General features: G+C 44.2%; 1 non-coding gene across 1 annotated transcript; it reads left to right on the top strand.

Annotated features, from left to right (window-relative positions):
* The first annotated feature begins 11,686 nt into the window (after window positions 1-11,686).
* LOC148020790 (small nucleolar RNA SNORD36) lies at window positions 11,687-11,755 on the top strand. Its single transcript, XR_015694785.1, has one exon. It is a non-coding gene; the product is annotated as a small nucleolar RNA SNORD36 (small nucleolar RNA).
* The last annotated feature ends 10,768 nt before the right edge of the window (window positions 11,756-22,523 follow it).

The following is a 22,523-nucleotide window of genomic DNA, read 5'->3' as shown; positions in this document are numbered from 1 at the left end:
AAGGCACTGAACGCCACTTGAAGGTGGGTAGCAGTCTCCCAGAAGAGGAGTTGTCAACCTTGTACAACTTGTTGAAAGAAAATTTGGACGTGTTTGCATGGTCTTACAAAGACCTAAAGGGGATTGATCCCACAATATGTCAACATCATATTGACTTGGAGCCTGATGCCAAGCCAGTACGGCAACGACAGAGGCGAATGAACCCGAATTATTCCACATTGGTGAAACCAGAGCTACTGAAGCTTCTGGAAGCCGAGTTCATCTATCCAGTGGCAAATAGTGAATGGGTTTCACCCATCGTGGTTGTACCCAAGAAGAATGGCAAATTGCGAATATGTGTGGATTTCCGAAAGCTTAATTCCAAGACAAAGAAGGATCACTTTCCTATCCCTTTCACAGATCAATTGTTGGACAGAGTGGCAGGACATGAACTTTATTCTCTTTTGGATGGATTCAGTGGATACAATCAAGTGCAAATCGCAGAAGAAGACCAATCCAAAACAACCTTCACCATAGAATGGGGGACCTACGCTTATCGAGTGATGCCATTTGGGCTCTGCAATGCCCCTGCTACTTTCCAACGAGTTATGATGGCCGCATTTCAAAATCATCTACATGACTTCATTGAGGTATATTTGGATGACTTCTGTGTCTATAGTTTGATCCGTGAACACTGGGAACACCTGGAACAATGCTTTGACCGATGCCGGGAGTATGGGATTTCCCTCAACCCCAACAAATGCATCTTTGGGGTCTCTTCTGGAGTTCTGTTGGGCCACATTGTCTCTGCATAAGGGATATCAACAGACCCTGCAAAGATTGAAAAGATTGCAGCTCTGACAGCACCCACCAACCTCAAACAGTTGAGGGGATTCTTAGGTCATGTGGGTTACTACAGAAGGTTTATAGCCCATTTTGTGACAAAGGCAACTTCGTTGCACAAGCTTCTGAGGAAAGATGCAGAGTTTACTTGGACAGAAGAATGTGACAAAGCCTTCCACACTTTGAAGCAGTGTCTGATAGAGGCCCCCATTCTTCAACCTCCTGATTGGACGAAAGAGTTCCATGTACACACTGATGCATCAATTGAAGGCTTAGGTGCTGTCCTCTGCCAAAAGGGCTCCTCGAAGTTGGATCAACCGATCTATTATGCAAGTCGAAAAGTCACTGATAGGGAATGGAACTATACAGTGACCGAGCTAGAGTGCTTGGCAATGGTGTTTGCCCTGGAGAAGTTTCGCCATTACCTCCTATCTACCCATTTTAAATTTTATGTGGATCATGAGGCCCTGTCCTTCTTGATGAACAAAGCAGATGTGAAAGGACGAATGATGAGATGGCTCCTTCTATTCCAGGAGTTTGACTTTGAGGTGATTACTAAGCCTGGTCGTTCCCATGTTCTGGCTGATCATTTGTCGCGTATCCCACAAACTGCAGACGAGAAGCAGGATGATCCAGACCTCCCTGATGCTTCCCTATTCTTGGTAGATACTGTAACTCCTTGGTATGCAGACATTGCCAATCTGCTGGCAACTCAACAGTACCCTCCTGGTATTTCTAGTCGGGAAAGGAAGAAGCTCATGTTAGAATCAGCCCCCTACACCCTGCTAGGCGGTGCACTGTACAAGAAAGGCAAAGATGAAGTGCTCAGAAGATGTGTTGCAGGAGATGAGATTGGGATTGTTCTAAAGGCTTGCCACGACGAGCCATGTGGAGGTCACTTTGCAGGAGAAGCTATAGCCAGGAAGGCTCTGCTAGCAGGTTATTGGTGGCCTACCATCCACAAAGATTCCTATGATTACTGTAAAAGATGTGATGCTTGTCAAAGAATGGGGAAACCCACGAAGACAAGTGCCATGCCATTGCAACCTATCCTTCTGTTGAAGCCGTTTGAGAAGTGGGGCATTGACTTCGTAGGTCCAATCGATCCTCCTACCAGAAGAAAATAGAACCGATACATCCTCGTATGTACGGATTATGTCACAAAGTGGTGTGAAGCTAAAGCCCTAAAGCGGGACGATGGTAACAGCGTGGCCCTGTTCATGTACGAGAATATCATCACCCATTTTGGTAGTCCCTTAGAGCTGGTAAGTGATAGAGGCACTCATTTCCTCAACAAAGTCATGGAAGAGTTGACAAAGTTGTATAAGATCCGCCATCGCAAGTCCACTCCTTATTACCCCAGAGCCAACGGCCAAGTCGAAGTCACCAATCGCATCCTCTGCTCGATTCTGACAAGAACAATTGCCGCACATCGTCGTGATTGGGACGATCGACTTACAGAGGCCCTCTGGGTGTACAGAACCTCCCATAAAGCAGCAACGGGACAGACACCTTTCCAGTTGGTGTATGGTACAGAAGCTGTTTTTCCTGTTGAACTGGAACTACCCTCTTTGAGAGTGGCTATCAAAGAGTGTTTGGGGGACGATGATTCACTGCAACGCCGTCTTCTGCACTTGGAATGTTTGGACGAAATTCGCAGGATGGCTCTACAGTGCATGGAAGCCACGCAAGCTCGACGTAAGGCTTACCATGACAGTTTCATCAAGCACAAGGAGTTCAAAGAAGGTGATTTGGTCCTAGCCTATGATTCACGCTTTGGCAAGTTTCCTGGCAAGCTTCAACAGCGGTGGATGGGCCCCTATAAGGTACTTGCCGTCAACCCTAATGGTTCTGTCCAAGTATAGACCGTTGATGCCTCTGATGATCCCTTTCTGATCAATGGATATCGCCTGAAGAAGTACTTCCCTCCTTGGGGATCTTGACAATTACGGGCACTTGATCCTTTCCCTCGTTGGCACGGCATTGTACTTGTTATGATGCTACTTCTGATAGCCGTTCTTCAATCATTTCTGATGAAGAGGGCGCAACCCTCTGTCCCCTCAAAACCCCCTTCCAGCCTTGATCTCTTATCCTCTATTTTCCACCAGCGACAGTGGCGAGGTTGGTTTTGACACATGGTTTTTCTACCATTCCCTTGCTCAATATTGAAAAGAAAAAAAAAAACATATCGGTCATGGGAGAAAAGGACTTAGGTCCCTGTCATGCCGACCTCTTCTTCGAGAAAAGGTGGAAACACCCTCGGGAATAGGGGAAAATAAGAAAAAGAAAAAAAAAACCAAAGAAGAAAGAAAGAAAAAAACAAATAAACAAGTCTGTTATGAGAGAAAAGGAAGCAATTCCCTGTCATAGCAGGCCTCGTTCCAAGAAAAGGTGATAAACACCCTTGGGCGAGAAGCAGGCTATGGAAAAGGTGGTAACACCCAGCAGTCCGGAAAGTGGATTCATTGATTGATATCCCTCGGATCCAATTCCGAAGCTGCCTCCCTTGGTACGCTGTGTCCTGGGTCTTTTCGCAAAGTGATTACCTGTCCTCTAGCAGACGCTATGTTCCTGTCCAATACAACGTTCGATTTGATGGCTACCTCCCTGGGTACGCCTCTTTAACAATTGATGACGCGATCTTCATCGACAAACAATAGAGTGCTGTGAGCTTTCATCCTAACCGGATGGGGAAGTGAGTACGGTTGCCCTCTTATAACTATCAACAGAGAGTGAGACAGAGGGTGGGTCGAGAGACCAGTCTTTTCCCTTTCAAATCAAATGAGAGGTGAGTAGTGTGAATGAAGTGTTGCACGCACGGGATGGGCCTCTCAAAGCACAAAGCACAATTTGTTTTTGTGCACTGCACCATAAGGCTCCCTTGCCTTCCTTCTTGCACCGTATGCCGGCACAGGGCGGGATGCACAGTTGCACCATCAAATGCGCACAAGGCATACAATCTTTGCACAAGTGACTGTGAGGATTACATCAATGGGTTTCAGGACAAGGCTGCCCTCCTGTATCTATCCACAGAGCGTGAGACAGAGGGTGGGATGAGTGTGACTGGAGTTTCTTCAATCAATTACCGAGAGGTGAGATTGAGGGACGTTACGACACTTGGAGTCAGGTATGTTCCCGTTTCCCTGTGTACCCACGGGATGGGTCTTTACCGTCATCACAAGACACATCACCCTGTTCTGTACACTGCACTGTAAGGCTCCCTTGCCTTTCTCCTTGCACTTATGCCAGACGGGTTAGACGCACTAATGCACCATCAACTGTGCACCCTGGCATACTCCCTTCGCACCATTTCCCCCTTGTTGATTCCTCAACCGGGTATGAGATGTGGGTTTTAATCATTCTTCCGCGAGTGATATTAGTCATGGGGCGAGTGACTGTTCTTTCATTCCAATTGAGTGATTGTGAGTTGAGTGTAGTATCCCTCATCATCGACGAATTTCCTGCGATTCCTTCCATCAGCTACCTCCCTGGGTGCTGTCGCGTGGTCCCTGCCATGACGGACGTGTGCCGAGAAGCTGCCTTGGTTCCTCCAGCGCCGACAACCACACTGGACGTGCCATCGATACTCAACCTTGATTCTTGACGAAACGGGCCAAGTTTTTCTAACCCTACACTTTGGTTTCTTTGTGCCGGTCATGTTTTAAGTGTGGGGAAGTTAGTGGATGATCTGTGGCGTGGTCCTAGGTCCCTGTTGCTCGGTTAACCCTATCCGTTAAGGTCTTAAGTGTGGGGAGGCGTCCCTGCGCGTCTATATTGCATACCCCTCTGCATATGCCTTACCCTGCTCATGCATGTATACCGTGACTTGCTTTTACCTAATGGGATCCCTTTCCACCCTTCCGGTTATGTTCCACCCACCCTTGGGGCTGTTTCCTTGCAGTTTTCCTTCATTCCCTGATTTTGAGGTCATGCCATGTGAATGCACCCTACGTTCACCAAAGTCCCCATCCAACCTTATAGCCCTATTCCTCCCTTTGAACTGATCATTTTTCCTTTTTACCTACCTTTGTTCCGATGCACGGTTTTTGAGTTATTAATTTTTGAAGCATTTTACGCAATTTAGACAGTTTTCCATGTGAATGCGCTTTTCTTGCTTCGGAACCGTGATCTGACATCCTAGCCCTGACCACCACTTTTTCCCTGACATTTTTCCTTTTTATTCTGCATCATTCCGATACACGGTTTGTCCGTTATTCATTTTTCGGGTTTTTTACACCTTTTTCGTGCGTATTTTTGACATTTTTCCATGTGAACCTGCCCTGTTTGCATCGGAACTCCAATTTGATTTGACAGCCGTGTCCCCTGTGCCTTCCCTGACCTTTTTCCTTTTTCCTCCACCCTTTTTCGACTTCTGGATTTTTACTTATTAAATTTTAAATGAGTTTTCGGGAGTATTTTTGGAGTTTTTCACATGTGAACCCCTCTTACTTCCACCGGAATTGCGGTTTAACATGATAACCCTGTGCCACCCCTTCCTGCGGACATTTTTCCTTCTTAGTGCATGTCATTCCGGTGAATGGGTTGTCCGATATTAATTTCTGATTCCATTTTCGGGTTTGTTTTTTGGGTTTTTCCTATGTGAACGCGTCTTATCTCAGTCGGAATAATGTTTTGAGGTGATAGGATTGTCGGGCACATCTTTCTGCACAGTTTTCCTTTTTTCTGCACCTCATTCCGATGCAGGGATCTTTCGATATTAATTTTTAAATTGCGTTTTTGGTTTGTTTTTTGTGTTTTTTGCACGTGACCGCCCTTTACCCCTCCCGGAACCCCCGTCCCGTATTTTCCTTATTTTCCCCCTGTCGTCCTGCCCACTTTTCGTTTTTACGCTATTTCGTTTTGACGTCCGGATTGGGAGTTATTAATTTTTCTTTATTTTTACGTTTTTTCTCACGCCCGTTTTGCGCGTGAACGCGCTCTTTTTCGATTTTACGCGTCTCCACGTGCCCCGGTCGTGTCCGCGTAACCTGTACCGTCTTCCCCGCGCCATTTCAATCCCGTCACGGCAAATTTTTTTACCCCGCCCCGCGCACGCGCGCGGGACGGGGGTACGCGCCCTTGCCCCCCACCCCTTCCCCCCACCTGCCCACCCCATGGCCCCCCCCATGGGCCCCCTACCCCTTCCCCCCAACTGCCCACCCCTTCCCCCCAACCGCCCTTCTCCCTCTCTTTCTCTCTCCCTTTCTTTCTCTCTCTCCTCCTGCGTGCCCAGCCCCTCCTTCTCCACCTCTTCCCTCCTTTCTTCTCTTCTTCTCCCCTCCTCCACCTGCCAGCGCCCCCCCGACGGCGTCTTCTTCCCCCCCGTCTGCCTCCTTCTCAGCGCCCTCCTGCTCCTCGCCTCCTCCCCACCCTCCTGCTCCTCGCCTTCTCAGTGCCCTCCTGCTCCTCGCCTTCCCCCGCCCTCGTGCTCTTCCCCCGCAACCCCGCCCTTCTGCCACCGTCGTCTTCTTCCCTACCCCCCCCCCCCAGCGCCTCCCTTCGCCTCCTCGCCTTCCTCCTACCCCCCGCCGTCCTGCTCTTCCCCCGCAACCCCACCCTTCTGCCACCGTCGCCTTCTTTTTCCCTCCCCCACGCCATCGCCTTCTTCTTCCCTACCCCCCCCGCCAGCACCTCCGCCCTCCCCTCCTTTGTCTTCTTCCCTACCCCCCCCGCCAGTAGCCCCGCCCTCTCCTCCTTCGCCCTCCCCCCTCCCTCCTCCTCCTCCTCCTTCCTTTCTTTTCCCCTCCTCCTCGTAGCCGCCGCCACTCGACGGAGTCGCCGCCGCCGCCATCGGACGAAGCCGCCACTGGACGGAGCCGCCGCACTGCCTGCTGCCTCTCTCCACGCCGCCACCACCACCTCCACGCCACCACCACCACTAACCCTAACTGCCTCCTCCACTAACCCTATTCTGGTTAGTACACTAACCTTAGTTAGTTTTAACCTAACCAACCTAACTAAGAACACTAACCTTAGTTAGTTTTAACCTAACTAACCTAACTAAGAACACTAACCTTAGTTAGTTCAAACCTAACTAACCTAACTTAACTTAGTTGACTAACCCCAACCTAGTTAACTTACCTTAGTTGACTAACCTAACTTAGTTAGTTAACCTAGCCTAGTTGACTAACCTAAGCAACCTAGACTTACCTGACTTGACTTAGGTGGACTAACATGACTTACCCCACTAACCAGACTTAATTGACTTATGCCTAACTGACTTTATTTGATTAATGTGATTTAGGTGACTTAATTAATCACTACATTAATTTTTCCATAAAAAAATTTCAGAAAAATTTCTAAAAATTTCTTTTGCCTTTTGTCAATTTTTGGGAATTTGTCTGCTGGCAATTGCCTATCCTAAAATTTCTGAAAATTAAATATTTCCTCATTTCACCCCCAAATTGCCAATACATGTAGAAAATTCATTTAAAAATTCTAAAAAATACTAAAAAAATTCTCAAAAATTCCCCTCACCTCCCTTCATCATTTTCCCTTTATTCCACCATAAATAATCACAACTTAACACCCAAAAATAATATAAATAAATAAATAAATAAAAAACTACTAACAAATAATAAAAATAAAAATAACTAACCACAATCAAATCCACACATCCGCTAAGGTGTTGTTTGTTGTTTCATCAGTGATCTTTACTTTTCCTTTACTAGATTCCCTTCTTTTGGTGGACTCTTCCGTGCGCATTCCTGCATTACATACACACCCCTTCCAGGTATTTATTTTATGTGCTTTATTTTTTATTTTCCCCCTTAATCACAAATTAATTGTTAAAATGAACCCTTTAATTCACCCACAATTTCCATACGCATTCGCGCTAAAACACACATACTTTTTAAATTAAAATAAACCAGCCGTTCACTTAGCACGCGCTACGTGCGCTACGTGCGCTACAGAGGCACTTTAAATTTTAAATTAAATAAACCCGCCGTCACATGAGCACGCGCTGGCAAAAAAGCGCTCCACATCACCTTAATTTGTAATCAATGAACTTGCATTTAGAGACCCAGTCGGGTATCGAAGTCCGGGAATCGAATAACTGCACCGCTTCACCTAATAATTGGTAATTTAATTTATAATAAGGAACCGCCGTTTTCTTGTTAAGGTTTATCACCTAATAAAAATTCACCCATTCTTATTAATTTATTAAAATCAACCCTTCATTAAATTAATTCCCCCCTCACTGCACTTACTTCCTCTTTTTAATGAACCGTTTCGTGGTATGGGTGTGCGCAGTCATTAGAGTTGTTTTCCATGGTCCAGTCTTGGTTTATCACCGATATAGTTTTGATATGTGTCGGATGTGTTATTATTTTGGTTTCCTGTCTTTGTTACGGTTACGGGTACGGTATGCAGTTTTTTTCTTTTGTTGCCTGATACGGGGTTCAGGGTGTTTGTCTGATGCATCGCATGAAGCTTTCGGTCGCATTTGTCTCGAGGTCATGTCAAATTTTTTCTAGGATGTGGTTTGCTTGGGGTTAGTAGGTCGTGTCACGTTTTATTGGTAATTCTCTTATCCTTGGTTTTTTGTCTGTTGCTTTGCAGGCATTCTCCTTGATTGTCTGTGTTTGTGGTGTGTGTGTAACCATCTGAATGGCGCCTTCTCATGCTCCTCCCCCTATCCAGTGCGTCCCATTAGTTAGTAGGGATTACTCTTCCCTACTTACTTTTGAGCCTCTTACGAAGGCGGGACTTGCTGCTTTTGTGGCCACTCCTTTTCCATTGCTTCCAGAAGATCCGTCGTTATGTGATGAGTTCCTGGCCTCTTACAGCAAGAAGACAGGCGTAGTCCAAGGCCTGTCTATGACATTGACATCTCGAGGCTTAGGGAAGGCTCTGTCTCTTCCCTTCAAAGGAGAACCTTTTGTGACCACTCGTCAGCTCTTCTCTAATGAAGAGATTCTGAAGCTATTGCAGAAGTAGACAAGGGAAGTCCTTGATGTTAAGAAGGCGATAAACTCTTCAGGAGTTTCGTTTTCTATGATTACTGATCCCGTATGGAAGACGATGTGTCAGTTCCTTCAAGACAGGTTCATGCCTGCCAAAACGCCATCCCACTATTTGTCCAAAGAGCTTTTCACAGCTTCTAGGATGGTGCTAAAAGGAGTTGCTATTGATTGGAGCACTTACCTCCTTACTAAAATGGATCAGCATTTTGTTAAAGTCACGAGGGGTAATGTTACCAATGTTACCTATGGATCATATTTGTCTGCCTTCTTGACCTATTCAGGTTTACAGAAGACTGTGCCTCCACCTCCTCCATCAGATCCAGTACCTCCTCCTCCACCTTCAGACGAGTCAGCACCCATTGACATTGAGGATGATGATTCTCCGCCTCCCCTGGTCACACAGCGCAAACGCTTGAAGAGGGTAGCGGATAAAGCCCCTGCTGTACTTCCCTCAGTGCCTATCCCTGCTACTTCTAGCAGTGAACTCCCTGGGTATCTCACTTGCAATAACCTATTCAGAGCACATCAAGAAGGATCCTTGGAGATCTCAGTTCCTTCCCTGAACAGTCTCGTTTCAGGAGATGCCATTCCTTTCCTCTGCAAGGATATTCAAAGTTCCATTGAGTTGTCAGTGACAGCCTGTGTTCAACAGCTGTACGCATCTTTCTATGAAGAGCTCATGCAGTCCAAAGACCAGTTGCATAAGGCAACATCTGAGTTAGCTTCTGCTAAGGATACCCTAGCAGATCTATTTAAGCAAATGGAACAGCAAACCCAACTGGTTGCCACTCAAAGCGATGAGATTTCTTCATTGAAGACCCAGTTATTCGAGGCTCAGTCACAGGTTACTAACCTTTCAGCAGAGAAGGAGAGGATGTCCAGCGAAGCGAAGGAATTCCAAGCTCTCTTAGATGACAAGCTTTCAGCTTTACAGACTGCTAATGACACAGTGGCCAACCAAGCCTCCCAAATCAAGCAGTTGCGAGATCAACTTGCAAAGTCCCGCTCTGTTCCTCCAAGCCCTCATATTCCATTGATTCCTTCTCTTTCACAGCAGGACTTGGCTGCTCTTCAGAGACAGGCTACTTTGTGCCCTCTATTTCAAGATAAAGTGGAACGATTGCAGTCCAGAATGGACTTGTTATGGTCTACCTTTGAGCAGTTTCAGGAATATGTCTTACCTGACCATTCTTTCTTTGTCCACTACCACTTACAGAAGATGGTTTTCTATATGAAGCTTTCCACGATGGATTTGCCTTTTCCAGAGGATGGCTGGAGTGGGGCTTGGTCTGCTGAGTTGTTAACAGAGGTAGTCAGAATGGTCTTTGAAGATTCTGTCACGCCAGATACCCTATTGATGTCATACATGTATCTCCGAGGAGATTTGTTAATCCCAAATGAGGTAGATATGGCATGGTATGTGGGGGATGTGGTCTTACAGGCTGTTTTATATGTCAATCATTTGGAGTTGCGCATAGCTGATATGTTCCAGGGTTATTCCTCCAAAGTGGCTGATTGTCATGATAATTCGTGGCATCCCATGATTGATTCGGTGGTCCTCAATCAAAGACAAAACACAGCTCCTACCTTTTCCCAAAGTACTAAACAACTGAGGATGGATCTCTTAACCTATCTTTCCAAACATAATCCATTTGATGCTACCTTCTTTGATGCCTATCATAGACGATCTCTTTTAGGACCTTCTGTTCCTACCCTCCTCTATTATCAACAAATGGCTCATCGCTATGCTATATATATTTCCCTTTGTCAATCTAATTCCACTATTTTACCACTTCTTTTCCAACCTTCATCTTTCCCTCAAATTCCTATTTTCACTTACTGTTCCTTTATTGAGGATAGGGTATTTTTCCCCTTCTCCACCCTGTTCTTCACCCCTCATAAATGTACCCTCCATATTTCCTATTTATCAGTTAACACCTTTCCTTAGTGATTCCTTACAAATTTCTGCCACTCCTTCTTTAACCTTTTCTTCCTTTTATGATTTTTCCTATCCTTCCCTTCATCCACTTTCCCTTATTCCATTACCCTCTCCTAACACTTCCATATCTCAACCACCTCAGTTGGTTAGTGACTGTGACGGGTTTGATAATCAGATTTCCAGAAGAAGGGGATGGAGTTTGGATGATTGCCTTACAGGACCGCAGATTAATTGGCCAGTAATTCCAGGAGAATGGACAGCTTCTAGTCAAGCTTATCAAAACTATGTTCATTTTGCCCAACAATATTCACAGTCTGCAGATCCCTCAGTGAGATTAACTGCTCACTTTGCTTGGTACCTGGCATATATGCATAGGTACTCTCATACTGATTCAAAGCCTATTCCAAAGTTGTGCATGAATGTCAATGTTAGCATTGATTCCCAACAGCTGGACATACTGTATTTTCATGCCCTTTGTTTGCCTAGCAGATACCTCGTCCTGTTGGAAAGGATGTGCTGTCTCCAATTTTTTCAAAATCCTCCTAAAAACTTTGTAGATGAATCCTTATCTATGGATCGATTCCGACAACATCAATCTTTTAAGAGGGATCATCTTCATTGATACCTTTCCAATGTATGGTGGAAGCTTTCTAATGAACAACTTTCTTTTTTGAAGAAGTCATTCAGATGGTTGTGTTGTGTATTAGTGTTTGTGTTGTGAGTTCATTTATGTCAAACGAACGTGGTGGTTTCCTATTGGATTTCGTGTACGAGCTATGTTTTGGAGATTTGTAGAGATGGGGTCGTGGTTGGAGAGTTGAAGTAGATGCAGATGACGAAGAAGAAAACTCTTATATCCTTTACAAATTTGTGGTGATTTTTAGTTTGATAAGAGGTGTTAATGTATAAAGAGTTTTCCTTTCTTTGTATTTTTATATCAGAAACAGGTTATAAGTTGGGGTCGTGGTGGATGGATTATTTGTGAAAAGATATTGACGATCAAAGTTGAGCTTTTCAACTGAACTTGTATTCCCTTTTTCCTGGGTCGCGAGGACGCTTCCTTATTAAGTGTGGGGATATGTTGAGTGTTGAAATGACTTGTTTTTTGGCTGATTTTTGTTGTTTTTGGAGAGCTGAATGGTTGATTTTATGAGATGATTGATTGATTTGGAAGTGGTTTGAGAATGTTTTGGATGGTAATGATTGAGTTTTGGAAGATCATGATGTTTATTGGTGGTTCTGTGATGTTCTGATAGGTTCTGATTGGTTCTGTATACCTTCTATTTTGTTCTGTTTTGCTCTGTTTTGTTCTGATTGTCTTCTGTAAGGAGGAATAGAGTATTGATTGATGAAGATTGAGATCTTGAGAAAGCTTATTGAATGGTTTGTGAGAGTTTGGAATGGTTTGAGAGTGAGTTATGTGGTTTTGATGACCTTCTGTAACCTTCTGTAGGTCTTCTGTAGAGCTTCTGCTTCTGTTCTGTCTCTGTTCTGTTCTGTACTGTAGCTGTTCTGGTACTGTTCTGTAGTCTGTTCTGAATGCTTCTGTATGTGTTCTGATGGATGAGAGTGTAGCTTGGGAAAGTTTTCTAGCCTTGGAAAGAGGTGAATACAAGTGCAAAAGAGCTGAAAGAAGTGGAAGAAGTAGCTGCTGAAGACTCAAGTAAAGACTAGAGTGAAGTGACAGTAGTGAGCTATGAAAGGACACTGTAGTGGCTCTAGTGACTCTTCATATCAGACATACCTTTTGGGAGGGGTATCCACGACCTAAGAAGGATTATTGAGGGTGATTTTTGAGAGATTGTAGTGAGGATATGATGTATTATTGATAGAGTGAGAGAGAGAGAGTCAGAGATAGCCAATTCTACTCAACCAGAGTGATTGTATATGAGAGATTGAGAGAGAAGACTATGAAGATATTGAAGATGAATACTATGTGATATTTTTCCATTCAAAGATGGTGTACTTCTTTGCTTTCTTTGTTCTATTGATGGATTTTGTGAAGATGTTGAAGAATATGGTTGATTCTATTAAAAATCGTGGGAGATTTACATGATGCTGCATGAAGATTTGTTGTGCCTGGTGTTCTTTTCTTCATTGTGATCATATGAAACATGATAAACAAGCTTGTTAATGTTACAAGATAGATTTTCTTGCAAGAGAATTCCATTTTCCTTGGTGTTCCTCTCGGGGCTCCAGATGGTGACAAAAAGAAGAAGGGCGGCAAGAAGAAGTTTCAAGGAGAGTGCTTCTACTACAAGAAGAAAGGACATGCAATTGCAGATTGTCGTGTCAAGAAGGTAGATGAAAAGAATGGTACCCTTAAAAGTAAAGGGAAAGAGATAGCCGATACGACTGAAGCAGAGTTGGAATTATTCATGGCGACCACTGAGGAAGTGTGCTCCTCGGCACAAGAAGAATCTACCACTGACTCATGGGTGTTGGATAGTGGGGTCTCCTGTCACATGACCAACAAGAAAGGTCTATACAATTCTATGCAGCCTCTACAAGAATCCATCACTGTGACGGTTGGAAATGATGCTAAATGCCCTGCTGCGGGCACAAGTACTATTTCTTTTGTTGCTACAAATGGTGAAGTCAAAAAGCTTTCAAATGTGTTGTTTGTTCTCGAAATCAGGAGAAATCTCTTATTAGTTGCCATAACTGATCTTGGTCATGAAGTGAGGTTCAAGAAGACAGGTGCAGAAATTATTGATAGTGCTGGCACAATTGTTGGCAAAGGAGAAAGAAGGAACAACCTGTATGAGCTAAGTGCTCTTACAGCCACCGCTGGAGTGGGCACAAGTAAGCTTTGGAATGAAAGGTTTGGACACATCGGATTTGTAGTATTGAAGGAGATGCAAAAGCAAGGTATGGTTGCTCATCTACCTACAATAACTGAATTGAAGGAACCATGTGAAGCTTGTATGATGGGCAAGCAATAGAGAAAGGCATTTCCACAAGAAAGCAAGAATAGAGCACAGGCTCCTCTAGAGTTGGTGCATGTTGAATTGTGTGGTAAGATGCCTACACAGGCCTTGGGGGGATCTTCTTATTTTATGTTGATTGTCGACGACTACAATAGGAAGATGTGGGTGTACTTCCTTTGTGATAAGGCTCAAGCTTTTGGTAAGTTTAAAGAATGGCTAATACTTGTTGAGAATGAAACAGGGAAAAGTGTGAAGAAATTTAGAATAGATGGTGGTGGTGAGTTCAACTCAAAGGAGTTTGAAGGCTTTTGCAAGAGCAAAGGGATCAAGCGTCAATTGACGATGCCTCACTTACCCCAGCAGAATGGTGTTGTGGAACGCAGGAATCGCACCATTGTGGAGATGGCAAGATGCATGCTAAAGGGCAAGGGATTGCCTAACCATTTTTGGGCTGAAGCTATTAATACTATAGTCTGCATTCTAAATCGGAGCTATACAAAGGCTCTCAAGGGAAAAACACCTCATGAGGCTTACACTGGTAAGAAACCATTTGTCTCACATTTCAAAAATTTTGGATGTGAATGTTATGCACATGTTCCAGATGAGAAGCGAAACAAGTTACAACCAAAAAGCAGAAAATGTATCTTCTTGGGTTATAGTGATGAGCAGAAGGCTTACAAATTATATGACCAAGAGGCAAAGAAGATCATCGCGAGCCGTGATGTGGTGTTCAAGGAGGAGCCGCATACAGTGGAGGAGGAGAAGGCAAGTTCTTCCACTTTATCATCAAGCAAAGAAGTAGTCCACTATGAACCTATCTCGAGAGCTTTCCCTATCCTTAAGGAGGAGGAAGCATCATCTTCAGATGATGAGGAAAAAGTTCACTAACCTGACATCACCCCACCGGAAAAGCCATTGCCGCACTGGGTGAAGTAGCTCTATGACCACAATAATCCTATGCCTGCATCTGTTGAGGAGAAGGTAGACGGACCAAGGAGGTCTCAGAGAATAGAGGAGAAAAGGAGGGCTTCTGCTCACATAGTCAATATGGCCTTGATGGTTGAGATTATGAGAGAAGTAAACGAGCCAACTGACTTAGAAGAAGCACTTGCAAATCCATCATGGAAGGCTACTATGCAGGCGGAGTATGACAGCATAATGAAGAATGACACTTGGGCGCTAGTGGATCGACCAGCAAAGCGGAAGGTTATTGGCACCAAGTGGATCTGGAAGGTAAAGTACAAGGCTAATGGTACCTTAGAAAAGTACAAAGCTAGACTGGTTGCCCAGGGATTTTCACAAGTTGAAGGGTTTGATTTTCAAGAGTCATTTGCCCCAACTTCCAGAATGACCATTATTCGCATGGTACTTGCAGTGGCTACCCACAAGAAGTGGCCAGTGTACCAAATGGATGTTAAGTCAGCGTTCTTAAATGGTGACCTCAAGGAGGAGGTGTACGTGGCTCAGCCACTAGGGTTTGAGGCCCCCCATTCTGAGAACAAAGTGTGTAAACTCAAGAAGGCATTGTATGGGCTGAAACAAGCCCCCAGAGCATGGTACCAGCGGATAGATAGGTTCTTTTTAAACCTAAACTTCAAAAGATGTGCCTCAGATGCTAACTTGTATGTTTAGAGGGATGGTAAAAAGTCTGTAGTGATTGTCCTATATGTGGACGACCTTCTTATTACAGGTGACTATGAAGATATGATCAACCAAACTCAAAAGGCTTTGAGTTCTGAGTTTGAAATGATAGACTTAGGCTTGCTGCACTATTGTTTGGGGATTGAAGTCTGGCAAGAGCCAGGAAAGAACTTCATCTCTCAGAAGAAGTATGCATGGGAGATCTTGAAGGCATTTGGCATGACCGAGTGCAAGGAGATAGCTACACCTATGGAGGTGAATGCAAAGTTATCCGTCAAGGATACATCAGCACTAGTAGACATTGGGAGGTATAGGAGGTTGGTCGGCAGTCTGATCTACTTGTGTAACACCCAGACCAGATATCAGTTTTGCTGTTGGTGTTTTGAGCAGGTTCTCAAACAAACCTCATGAGAGTCATTGGAAGGCTGGGATGCGGGTGCTCAGATACTTGAAGAAAACTCTTGACTATGGTATCACATACAGTTTCGGAACTTCTCTTGTGGGGAACTGTGACTCAGATTGGGCAGGAGACATTGATTCCAGGAAGTCAGTTTCTGGTTATTGTTTCTCTTTGGGTTTCAGGAATTTTCTCTTGGATTAGTAAGAAGCAACAAACAGTGGCATTGTCTTCTACCGAAGCAGAGTACAAGGCAGCTTGTTTTGCTGCATGTGAGGCCGTATGGTTGAGAAGGATTCTATGGCATATGGGAGTGCAGGATGAAGAACCAACTGTGTTGAGATGTGACAATCAGAGTTGCATCGCCATTGCCAAAAATCCAGTGTTTCATGCACACACCAAACATATAGAGATCCAGTATCACTATGTGCGTGATTTGATGGAGGATGGGATAGTGGAATTGGTCTACTGTCCAACAGAGGAGAATGGAGCAGATATCTTCACCAAAGCACTTACGAAGGATCTACTTCAAGTTCATCTTCAGAGACTCGGCATTGGGCCGAGGAGACAGTTCACCTATGGGTGGACATTGAGGGGGGGTGTTAGATATGATCAATGCCCCACCCTCATTAGGTGCTACCAATGATCCATGGTGCTCAAAGTTGTAAGGCCCCGATTATGAGGAGAAGCCAAATGTGAGCCCGGACATTGGTTGAGTCCTGACTTGTATATCAGATGAGGTCTATGTGACCGGATGGCAAAAAGGTGACTGTTGTGGGTCTAATCTTTGGATTAGACAGAGTGGTTAAGCTGGTAGCAACTCGAGGCGCATTGCATCGAGTTGCGCCCGATGGTAAAGGGAATATTCCCTGGCCGACTAGTGGAGGCTCATATGGTAGGTTGGGTCAGCAGGCCGACCTAACGACCTTCGCGGGCTATAAAAGCTAAACCCCTTCGCAGCCATCTCTCACTCATCTTTCACCCAGTCAGAGTTGTTGTTCCAGCTAGCCTTAAGCTCTTCACCTATCTTCTGTCTAGATCGCCATCTAAGCTTCACACAATGGAAGTGCACCGGTGGACAGAGCCATCTTTGTATCAGTTGTTTGAAGTTAAAGAATTTACTGATTCTCCTCTTATCTGTTGTGTACTCTCTATCTCTTTCTCAGATTCTGTTCGCTGCGCCGTGTAATATTTTATAGCTAGCAAATCGGTCCAGTAGCCTGGCATTGCAGCAGGTCGCAGAGGGGAAAACTCCAATCGGCCGGCCATGGGGGGTGATACAGCAACTACCGGCGGGGTGGCTATAGCCGAGAGCCCCAGGGGGGACGGCAGTCACTGTGGTAATATATTTACCATCAAGGTTGGATCCGAGAAGCTCAAAGGAGTACGACAATTGTGCCCATACAATGCTTGAAAAGGGGTCATCTAAATACTTTGTTGGTAAGAAGCATTATAGGCAAACTCAACCAGTGGCAAATATTGAATCCACTTTTTGGGTTCGTGACAACAGTATGCCCTAAGCATATCTTCAATGACTTGGTTGACTCGTTCCATTTGACCATTAGTTTGGGGATGGTAAGATGTACTGAAATAGAGTTGAGTCCCAATGGCCTCAAAGATAGCCCTCCAAAAGTGTGATGTGAAGAGAGAGTCACGATCACTAATGATTCTTCTAAGTAACCCATGCAGTTTGAATATTTCCTTGATGAATAATCTTGCGATGTCTGAGGCTTTATAGTTTGTCTAGACAGGGATGAGATGTGCAACCTTGGTGAGCATATCTACTACAACCATAATAGAGTTGTATCCTCCTTGAACTTGGGTTAGGCCAACAACAAAGTCCATACTAATGAATTGCCATTTCATTTGGGGAATGTCAAGTGGTTGCAATTTCCCCGGCATTTTGACATATTCTGCCTTAATGCATTGACAAGAAAAACATTCCGTGACATATTTGAGAATGTCACCCTTGAGCCTATCCAAATAATAGCTCTTCCTGATCTCATTAAGGGTCTTGGCATAGCCAGGATGTCCTGAGAAAGGGGAGTCATGGGCTTCCTAGAGTATCTTCTGCTTGAGAGATTGACTTGCGGGGATACATAATCTTGTCCTAAAGTAGACAAGTCCAAACTGATAGAGAATTCTTGATACTTCATTTTTAGCTTTGGGTCTTGATCCTTGATGGGGATCTCCCTTAGCAATTTCTGATAGACTGGGTCATAACATGCCTCTTCTCTAGCTAGCTCAAGAATTGGGTTGTTTGGCATTGATACCTTTGTGGTAATGACCTTGCTGTTGATGGATCTTGCAAAATACGAGAGTTTAGAAATGCTTTGCGACTGAGTGCATCAGCAAGTACATTCTCTTTTCCAGGCATGTATTTGATTTCAAAGTCATATTTTTCCAGCACTTCGATCCATCGACGTTGCCTCATGTTGAGCTCATTCTGGGTGAAGATCCGTTTAAGACTCTTGTGGTCTGTCACTAAGGGAAATTTGTTACCTAGAAAGTAATGTCTCCAAAGTTTGAGAGCATGGATGACAACCAACAGCTCCAGATCGTGGGTAGCATAATTCCTTTCATGGCTCTTCAATTTTCTTGAAGAATATGCTACGGGATGATCTTCTTGCGTAAGCACACATCCTAAGGCAAGTGCGCTAGCATCAATTACCACTTCAAACTCCTTACTAAGATCAAGAAGTTTTAGGATGGGTGCTGATACTAAGCTTTGCTTTAGCTTGTCAAAGCTAGTCTGTTCGGCAGGTGACCATACAATTGCTACTTGCTTCTTTAGTAGATTAGTTAGACGTGCTGCAATCAAAGCATAATCTTTGATGAAGATCATGTACCATCCTATCAATCCAAGAAAGCTACGTATTTATTTGACAGAAGTTGGTGTTGGCCATTCCAGAACGTCTCTGACCTTGGCTGGATCTACTGAAATTCCTTCCACTGATATAATGAATCCCAGATATTCAATCAGTCGCTTGAAAAATGCACACTTCTTCTTCTCAGCATAAAGCTTGTGTGCTCTCATTGTTTCAAGAACAATGCAAAGATGGGGTTCATGATCTTTTTCCTGTTTAGAGTAGACTAGGGTATCGTCAAAGAAGACGAGTACGAAGTCATTAGGATAGGGCCTAAAGATATCCTACATTAACCTGTTGAAGGTAGGAGGAGCATTTGTTAGCCCAAATGAGAGCACTAAAAATTCAAAGTGTCCATACCTTGTGCTGAGTGCAGTCTTCGGGATATCTTCTTCCTTGATCCTTATCTGATAATATCCAGATTTGAGATCTATTTTAGAGAAGATCTTCGTAGCTTGAAGAGGGTCAAGTAATTCATCTATTCTTGGAATGGGGTATTTATTTTTGATGGTTGATTAATTCAACCCTTTGTGGTCAATGCATAGCCAAAACGTTCCATCTTTCTTCTTTTGGAATAGCATTGGAGCTCCCCATGGCGAACTGCTAGGACAGATGTAGCCTTGGTCTAACAGTTGTTTGAGTTGCTCTTTTAGTTTGATAGCTTTCCGGATGGACATCCTATATGGCCTCTTTGCGATTGGTGCAGCTCTTGGCGCCAGCTTGATTTCGTGGTTGACTTTCCTTTGAGGAGGAAGTTATGTTAGCTCCTCAAGAAATATGTCTACGTATTCCTTTAACCATGAAGGTTCTTCCCCAAATTCTTGATTCTGATCTAGCTTATTCAGTTTAATCAGATAGACATGTAGGCCCTTTCTAACTCCTTTTATTATTTGTGTTGCTTTTGCCAGCTGTATTTTTGGCTTACCAGCCTCTCCTTGAGTTGTAACTACTTCCCCTTCAGAATTTGGGAAGGAGATTTGGCCCTTTCCTTAGTAGATGTGGGCATCATTGGGTATTAACCAATCCATTCCAAGTAAACATTTGTGGTTGGACACCTAGATTCATTACCTTGAATCTCACTGAAGTTGGCTTCCCACCCAGTAGGAATTTCACCTTAGTAGTTTGCCTAGTACAAGAGACCTAATGACCATTGGCCAATTCCATAAGTAAAGTAGATGCATCTATTGTGGCTATCCCTAGCCTTTTTGCATAGATCGGTGAAATGAAGGAATGTGTACTGCCACAATCAATTAGGGTTTTGAAGCTTTTACCTTCATAATCCGATGGAGTTTGGATCATCGAGAATTGGCGATTAGGATCCTTCTTGTGAAGAGTGGTGTGAATTGTTGCCCTCTCAATGTCAGCATCCATGGATGGATCTTCTTCGTCGCCAGCTCATTGTTGGAAACAATGGAGGTTCTCCCTCTAGCCATGAATATGGCTCCTTGGCAATGGGCAGCTCCTTGGAATTTCCCTTGGCGATGTCCTCTGCTAAGCTTGGGACACTGCCTCTTGAAGTGTCCAAGCTCGTTGCAATGGAAGCAACGTAGATTGCAGTCATTACCTTGTGTAGGAACAAAGTTGTTGACAGCATTAGTCCTAGCTTTCTTCCTTTGTCCATGATTCTGACCCCGCGTATTCTTAGTTTGAGCCCTATACATTCCCTTATTCTGATCCCTATAAGGCCAAGTCTTATTTTTCCTTGGCTTGGTCTGTACCTCCTGTATTATTGGTGCAGCTCAAATGAGTGCATCTTGTTGGGCGCATTGATTCCAAGTGGGTGTTTATGGGGGGATTTAACCTAGCATAAAACTTTGACACCTGTTGTGTCATATCCATTGGAGGCGCATACTTTAGGAGAGAACCGAACTTTGAATAATATGCATCAAGGGATAGTCCAAGCTACTTCAAATCATAGAATTCATTCATCTTCTATGTGTGGTAGGCAGGTGGTAGATACCTCCCTTGCAATGCTTCCCTAAACTTCTCCCAAGTGACTGTCCCTTCCAAGATTGCTTGGTCTCCGCACCACTGTTTCCACCAAAGTCTTGCTTTGCCTGTAAGCTTAAGTTTGGCGAGCATGGCTTGGTTAGCAGGTGCAGTTCTTGCTGCCTCAAAATAGTCATCCATGGACTCGATCCAGATCTCAGCGTCAACTTGAACAGTCCTTTCCTTGCCATCGAACTCAGGTGGCTTAATTTGTTTGAGAAGGAGCTTCTTCTCTTGAATCACAGATGTACTTAGTGCAGGGATTGGACTTGGAACCTCCACTTGGGGTTGCACCTGTGCAATAAGATTCTTTATGTTAAAAACTTATCAAACGTTTCCCATATTACGTAAATATGACCAGCACAACTTTTAGCCAAGTGACCTAATCACTTAACTCCTTTTCCAAAATTTACAATCAGGATAGACAATAGTAAAATTCTTATTCATTCATGCCTTTGAGTTAATTTATTTTGGGAAAGTAGAACAAGCTGATTGGTACATCACTTTAGGAAAAATAGGATTGTGTTACAATCGGTTACAGGGACCGAGTAATAATATGGAGTGGGGTCATGGATTTTCACAAAATGATAAGTCATAGGAAGCATGGGGTATCCCTTCCTTTGATACCTGTTCTTCTCATAGCACCCTAGCACTTTGATTCTGTCGGCAGGGATCACCCGAGTCACTTCTTCATACACATACTTGTTCTACTTGACTTGCCGACCACCAATATGCAGGGTTGTATTTGCGTGAGCTTCGACAAAGATGAACAACTTCATGATCTTTAAATCCTCCATCCACTTGATTCTCTTCAAGTTAGTATGGAGGTACGCAAGTTGGTGGGTTGCTATGTAGTATATTCCTAATTCTCCTATCCATCTCCATTCCGCATACAGGGATGAAGGGTTGTAGATGCGGTCTAGAATATTCATCATGCCTAGCCTCTATCGATAATCCAAAGCACGCATTGCAGTCATAAACATGACCTAAAACACCAAGAACTTGCTCCATGCTTTGTGACTCTGCAACCCAGCATCCATAAGTGAGTAAGGAAATGTTTTCAATAGAAAACACTACTCTATTCCACTCGTCTTCCCTTGGCTATCCCCTTATTCCCTTTATTTTCCTCCATTAAGTTCCCTTGTAAATCTTAGATTCCATTGGTTTGCTCTGATACCAACTGTAACGTGTCCACTTGTCCACTTGTGGGACATGTCTTAATAGCCCATTAGAAGGAGTGTCTAGAAGGCTCCGCTTGGCATTCACAGGGACTGACACAGGGTTTGCAATTTAGGTCTTCCCGAGTCTACCCCGAGCGCGAAAGTGTCTAGCCGTTTCCACTTGGGATCGACCTGAGGTCAGTGTTCCTTTCCTATCAGTAAAGTCTCTAGGAAGAAGCTGGCGTCGAGCTCCAGATGTACCATTTTGCATAGGAACAACAGAGTCGAAGAGGATTCATGCTGCACTTGGTTCATGGAGAATGGTGTCAAGATTGTGGGAGAGAAGGAAGGAGTCTCACTTGTAGCTTTCTTGCTTGCACAATGGGGGAATACACACAAGGGTGGAGGCTGAAAACAGTTTTCCTCTTCTTAGTTGTGGAAGCCAAAAGAACTCAAGTACAAAGAAATAGAAGAACCCTAGATATGGGTCTCAAACCAAACTCAACTAACTAAGGTGGCACACTAACTGAGCCACGAACTAGAGTAGATAAGGATAGCTATCATGTAGCTATTATTCAGGGGCGGTGTACCAACCGCATCTGCAACTGACAAGTCGGTGACATAAATACACAACGGTCACCCTGGCGTATCACGAGTGGAGCTTGATATCTCAACACTCCCCCTCGAGCTCAATCCCAATTCCTGCACACCAAGCAGGTCTCTGAACTTGCGCAGCTTCTCTGCGCCCAATGCCTTCGTGAATATGTCAGCTACCTGATCCTCTGTGCTGACATAAACTAGATCAATAAGA

Source organism: Lygodium microphyllum, chromosome 18 (genome assembly GCF_053477565.2).
Source record: "Lygodium microphyllum isolate KBCC chromosome 18, Lygodium_microphyllum_v1.1.10, whole genome shotgun sequence".
Taxonomy (NCBI): Eukaryota; Viridiplantae; Streptophyta; class Polypodiopsida; order Schizaeales; family Lygodiaceae; genus Lygodium; species Lygodium microphyllum.
The sequence above is the reverse complement of the archived record's forward strand: the minus strand, read 5'-3'. Positions and strand labels throughout refer to the sequence as shown.